Here is a 6835-nt window from a genome sequence, read left to right as displayed (position 1 = left end):
TCCAGGATTAAGCACATTCAAAGCAATTTTGACTGTTTTCCTGCGCAAGTCATCCACAAAAGCCACCATTATATTCAGATGCAATCGACTTTTGACTTTTGTTGACTTATTCGATAAATGAAAAGTAAAGAGGCTTTTTAACTGACTTATTCGACTTTTGTTGGTTGAAAAATTTGTGCCAGGAATAGGCGAGTACATCAGGAAGCTGATCCCTGGAAAGAGGCGATCGCTATAAATTGAACAAGAGAAACTATCCTAATGGCAATGTGGAAACGGGGTCCCACTGAGTTTCGACTATGCTATGGCTCGTATGTCCTCAAGACGCTCTGCTCATCTTGCTTTCTGAAGTGGATGATTAGTCGATCTTTAACCTTCGGAGATTGCCGGATTGAGTGAAACGGTGATAGAACACGGATGAACTCAGGTTGCAGTCATTCGCTTATTCCTTCTTTTGCGTGGACCACCCTTTTGGGTTTTCAATCCACCAGGATACCCTTTTTTTCCTGAGCCGCCCTTTCGGGTTTTCGACTCACCGGGTGTATATATTTTTATTTTTTTTATATCCCTAATTTTTGCCCGAACCTCTTTGTTCTTTTTTTTTTGGTTCGTCGGGATGCCCTTTTTTGCCTGGACTCTTCTTTTTAATGTCCAGCGGGTCTATTTTATGCGAAGTATTTTTTTTTAACTGCGTCTGAGTTGACAGGGGATGGGAAGTCTTCGCCATCCATGGTTGTTAGCATCAAAGCTCCGTCAGAGAAAAACTCTTTTAACCACGTATGGACCCTCATAGTTCGGTGTCCATTTGCCCCTGTGATCTGTGTTGGGAGGAAGAATTCTTTTGAGTACCAATTCACCAACTTGATACTCCCGAGGGCGCACTTTCTGATCAAATGCTCTCTTTATCCGTCTCCGATATAGTTGGCTATGGCTTATAGCTACTAGTCTCTTTTCCTCAACTAGGCTCAACTGATTGTATCGAGAACAGACCCATTCTGCTTCGTCCGACTTCATTGTTGGTTCGGGGAAAAGTTATTCTGGCACAAAATGGCATATGAACCCCCTCCGGTGTGATCAACACTGCACCAACTCCGCGACCATTGACGTTGATCGCCCCATCAAACATTATAATCCATTTGGATTCAGGGTCAGGCCCCTCCTCCGGGAGTGGTTCCTCGCAATCTTTCGATTTGAGAAACATGATGTCCTTATCAGGAAAGTCGAACCTCATAGGTCGGTAATCATCAATATGTTGCTCGGCAAGATCGTCTGACAAGACACTTCCTTTGATGGATTTTTGTGAAGTGTATTGGATGTCATACTCTGTCAGCATCATTTGCCACCTAGCAACCCTTCCGGTAAACGTTGGCTTTTCAAAAATATACCTGACTTGATCCATCTTTGATATCAATAGAGTCGTGTGAGTTAACATATACTGTCTTAGTCGGCGAGCAGCCCATGCCAAAGCGCGGCAAGTTTTCTCGAGTAGTGAGTATCTTTGTTCATAGTCGGTAAACTTTTTGCTAAGGTAGTATATTGCATGCTCTTTTCGACCTGACTCGTCATGCTGACCGAGCACACAGCCCATTGACCTTTCTAACACAGTCAAGTACATGATCAACGGTCTTTTCCTCTCGGCCTGTAGACTGGCCCCGATCTTGATCTCTTTCTTGTCGTCCTCGGTACCAATGTTGACGGTCTCAATCACTTCCTGATAAGGTGTAATAGCTCAGTCTTCCTGTTTCAACAACCTGGCTAACTCCTCAGGCAATTCACAATCTTCCTCAGCCCCTTCTTCGGCTTGATAGATAGGATTGTCGAAGTCATACTTGGCCATAGCAGTGTCGTTAGTAGTGAGATCCGGGTGATCAGTTTTACGAGGTGTTTTTTGGAAAGAAAAATGAAAAAGAAACATGAAAAAGAAACATTGCCGTTTTTGTAAAAGTAAAAATAATTGAAAGAAAGAGAACACAAAATTGTTTGCAAAAGCTGTCCTTTAGTGATGATGAAAATAATTGCGAAATGTAACTAACTGGATGGCCCTACAGATGAGTCATTACACCTTGGTCAAAGTGTAAGACTTTATTATGCATGTGATAAAAGGAAAATAATAAAAATTACTCCTTCAGTAGAGTAAACCGGACGACTTTTTCAGACGACCAATTGTCGAGCTTTTCTCCTGGGACACACGGGCGAATCCATCTATCTAAGTCACAGTCGCTGTCAGCCTTGTCTTCATCTGCAGCATTGACGGTGTGGGGAGAAACCAAACCCCCGCTGGAGAAAGTACCGACTTCATTCTTCTGAGACCCCGGAGTATACCCCAATCCAAACTTGTCTTCTTTTATGATTGGCTCCACAAATTTGCCCCACCCTTGGGCATTACCAGCCTTAACCACTTCAACAACTTGCTTGTATTAAGAGATAGAAGTCCCGACCTTCTCAGACTCAGGTGAAAAGACAGTTTCGGGCGCGACCTCACTAATGTTTATGGCCTCGAAGCTCTGACACAGCATCTCATGCATCTCGCCATCCATCTCCACATACTTAAACGTAGACAGGTGGCTAACAAAAATATCCTCTTCACCACAGACAGTGACGATCTGACCTTCTAGTCCATATTTGAGCTTCTGGTGGAGAGTAGAAGTAACAGCACCGGTAGCATGAATCCAGGGCCGACCTAACAAACAGCTATAGGAAGGCTGGATATCCATCACATAAAAGGTACTCTTGAATACCTGTGGTCCAATCTTAACTGGCAACTCAACTTCGCCACAAACAGCTCGCTTAGAGCTGTCAAAAGCCCTCACAACCAAATTACTCGGCCTCAGGGTGGCGTCATCGCAATCCAACTTCATCAAGGCTTTCTTTGGAAGAACATTCAGAGAAGAGCCTGTATCAACCAAAACATGGGAAAGCACAATCTCTTTGCATTACATTGTGATATGCAAGGCTTTGTTGTGATTCCTGCCCTTAGATGTCAGGTCAAAATCAGTGAAACCCAGCCCATGGCTAGCGTTTACGTTTGAAACTACCGACTCCAGTTGGTTAACAGTTATCTCTGGTGGGACATAGGCCATATTCAGTACTTTCAACAAGGCTGCTTTGTGTGCCTCAGAGCACATCAATAGTGAGAGAATGGAGATCTTTGAGGGTGTCTGATTTAGCTGGTCGACTACCTTGTAGTCACTTTTCTTGATAATCCTCATAAACTCATCCACTTCCTTCTCGAACGCGGTCTTAGGAGGAGCTTCCTTGGTAGTAACCTCTTCGGTGGATACCTGTTTTCCTTTAGCATTGGTAGCTGCCTCAACTTCAGCATTCGTACGCAATGTTGATGGTGCAAATAGGCGTCCACTGCGAGTGAAGCCACCAATTCCTCCAACATTTTCTACAGCGGAGCTACCAATGTTAATGCCTTCTTCGTTAACTTTCTGCCCCTAACAGTAGATATCAGCCCCATAGTGCCACGGGATAGCACTGTCTTTCTCATACGGAACATGTCCTGGTACCGTGATGGTGACCAGACTAATCAAAGTCGGTTGAGGGTTGTCAGAGTAAATTCGTGCTGGACTTTCTGGGAAATATATTGTCATTGGAGCGGGTCTCTCGGGAACATATATTTCTTCAGGAGTGAAATAAAATGTTACTGTCGACACATCATTCTTCACTGGACGAGTCTGAACGAATTGAAGACAACCTTCATCTATCAGTTGCTGAATACCCCTTCTCAAACTATCACATTCGTTCTCGGCGTCTTGACAATTTTTGCACTCTTCCCCACAGCCCGGGAAAATCTATCCTTTCAAAAGTTGGTCTTTAACTACCGATAGCGAAGTCTTTACTTTAGCCACATCAGAAACCAAATTCAAAGTTTCCCCACTATCAACAGCATTAATCCTCTGCCCACCGTGAGCTGGCATCGGGTTTTGGATAACATTAGGCACCGGAGAAAAATTGATAGCCTGGGCATCTCTCAAATAGTGTACCTTTAGCTGGAGGGCCTTGCAATTATCTGTAGTATGGCCAGGTGCGTTGGAGTGATAAGCACATCTGGCGTTGACATCATAACCTCTAGGCAAATTATTGGGATCGACTGGTGGGGCCAGAGTTCTCAACGTAACCAGATTCATGTCAATCAGCTTGGGAAGTAGTACAAAATAAGGCATTGGGATTGGCTCAATGACCCGATCCGCCTGCCTTGGACGTTATTGATAGTGTCTCTGCTGACCTGGATTACCTCCTTGTTGTTGATTGTTGTACCTGGGTTGCTGTTGCGGATGATACTGCGGTTGAGGAACAGGTGTTGGAATAGTGACTGCGGCCACTTGATCTTGATAATAATTAGGGCGTCCTCTTCCCTTGCCTCTTCCGGCGTACACAGCGCTTGTCTCACCTTCTCTTCTTCGCTGACCGTTACCAGCAAACGGTTTCTTGGGAACTGATGAGTTGGAAGCACTGTTGTCTTGAATTCGGCCCATCTTCAACAGACTCTGGATTCTTTCTCCAGCAATTACTATCTCTGCAAAGCTGATTGATGGGCAAGCAGCCAATCTCTCGATATATTTGCCTTGAAGAGTGTTCATGAACATGTTCGCCATCTCCCTTTCAGACATATGGGGTTGGACGGATGCAGCAATCTGTCTCCAACGCTGAGCATATTCTCTAAAGGTCTCCTTGGCAGTCTGAGACATTCCTTGCAACAAGGTCCGATTTGGAGCCATGTCCAAGTTGTATTGATATTGCTTGACAAAAGCCTCTGCCAAGTCTTTCCAACTCTTGAAGGTAGTACGAGACAAATGAGAATACCATTCACGAGAAGCTCCAGTTAAACTGTCTTCAAAATAGTACATCCACAACTTTTCATCTTTAGTGTGAGCTCCTAACCTTCCTAGATAAGATTGGAGATGAGTGTGTGGGCAAGAAGTACCATTCTGTAACACCTCAAAATTTGCCCTCCTCTCTTGGGACTAGCATAGCATATTACATATCATTTTTAGGTCACTAGGCATTGCATATTGCATATCATGTGGTTACATTGTGCAATTCATCCTCACAAGTCTTGATCAGAATATGAGGAAGTCAAAGTGCAAGCTGGGGTTTCATTGGACTGGTCATCAATCATCTGAGGATGTGGAGGTCCAAATTAGGGTTTTGTGATTCTCAAAGGAGATTGGTCTTCATCTTGTTTGAAGTGATACATCATCATCATCATGGTTTGATATCATCAAGTGGGGGAGCATATTCTTTGAGATTAGGGTTTTGACCACTGGTCAACCCTAATCAGTTGCATTGGGCCAATCATGGCATGGCTAGGAGATGGGGTCTATAGTGGCTATGGGGATCATAATGTGGTTTCATTGTGCATATTGAGGCTAGGGTTTCTCCCTTGGGCCATTTCATCAGAGAATTGGGGCTCAGATTGATCAGTGCATGGCCAAATTCATCTATCAGTTGAAAAAGTCAACTGTGGTCAACCGTGCATGATTTAATGGATTTGGAGGTGGAAATGAGTTGGAGACACTTCATTCATGTTGAAACAAGTGTTATTTGACATTTCAAAGCTCAAGAATGGAGAAAATCAAGTAAGGACAAAAATTGCCAAAAATAGAAAGTGACTTGTAATGGAAGTTTCCAAAAATGGAAAGTTTTTGACCTCAAAATTACATGTCCAAGGAAGCTTCAAATGAAATTTTGTTCAACATGAAAGTTGTGGATCTTGGTCTCACCTTTCCAAAAAGTCCAAGAACATGAAATTTCCATATATGGTTGGCAAGTTATGGTCCATTCAATTTCAAAAATGACCCATAATCAAAGTGGCATAACTTCCACATGGAGTGTCCAAATTGAGTGATCTTTTTATGTGCAAACTCCATTTGATATGTACTTTCATGGTGCATAATTGGAATTCATCAAAAATGGTCAATGCAAAAAGTCAATTTTCAAGTGCACAGTTAAAAATCCAAGGGCAAAATGGTCCAAGTTGAGAAATAATGGGAATTTTGGCATGGGGATTTTTGCAACACCTCACATTTGCCAATTAGAGATTGTCTCAACTGTCATAACATTTCAAGGTGCAATATTTGGCAAAGGAATTGTTGAACTTCACTTGAAAATACACATTTTGGCATAGCATGTTGAAAATGGAAATTACAATGCCAATGGATGTGGGACCAATGCCAACTCATCACAAATGGCATTTTGAGGATGTGTGAGCTGTCATACAGCTGTCATGGGCCCCAGGGTGAAATGACATTTTTGCCCTTGCTTTGTAAAATTGCATTTTTGCTAATCAAGTCATTTTGGTTAATTTGATGATTAGAGAGTGGATTAAGGGAGAGTATAAACACTTAATCATAACTGGATTTGATCAGAATCACAAATCACAAGAAACTCTAACAACTTTTCCCTCCAATTTTCCAAATTCATCAAGAACATTCAAGAACCAAATTCATTGGAACTTCCTCATTTCTTCACCAATTCACGAAATTCTTGTTGCTTCATCTTCCTTGGATCAAGAACTCCAACTGTTGCATCAATCCATGGCCAAAAAGATCAAGGTTCGTGACTGTTCAAAGTGTGTGCATCAATGGTGAACTGAAATTTCTCACACTGGGATTAACATTGGATCAAGCTAAGCATTCCAATCATCTTCCTGAGCTTCATGCTTCATCTGTTTTTGCTTGCCACGCCTTGAAACATCAAAATTCCACACTGTCTTCAATTTAAGGTGCCAATTCGAATTTCGCTATTGCTTAAATTGAGATATGTGTTTTGTAGTGTGTTCAGTGTAGATCATTGTGATACTCGTGTTTTTGATTTTGATTAAGTATTGAAG

Source organism: Lathyrus oleraceus, chromosome 2 (assembly GCF_024323335.1).
Source record: "Lathyrus oleraceus cultivar Zhongwan6 chromosome 2, CAAS_Psat_ZW6_1.0, whole genome shotgun sequence".
NCBI classification, from domain to species: domain Eukaryota; kingdom Viridiplantae; phylum Streptophyta; class Magnoliopsida; order Fabales; family Fabaceae; genus Lathyrus; species Lathyrus oleraceus.
This window is presented reverse-complemented; position numbering follows the sequence as displayed.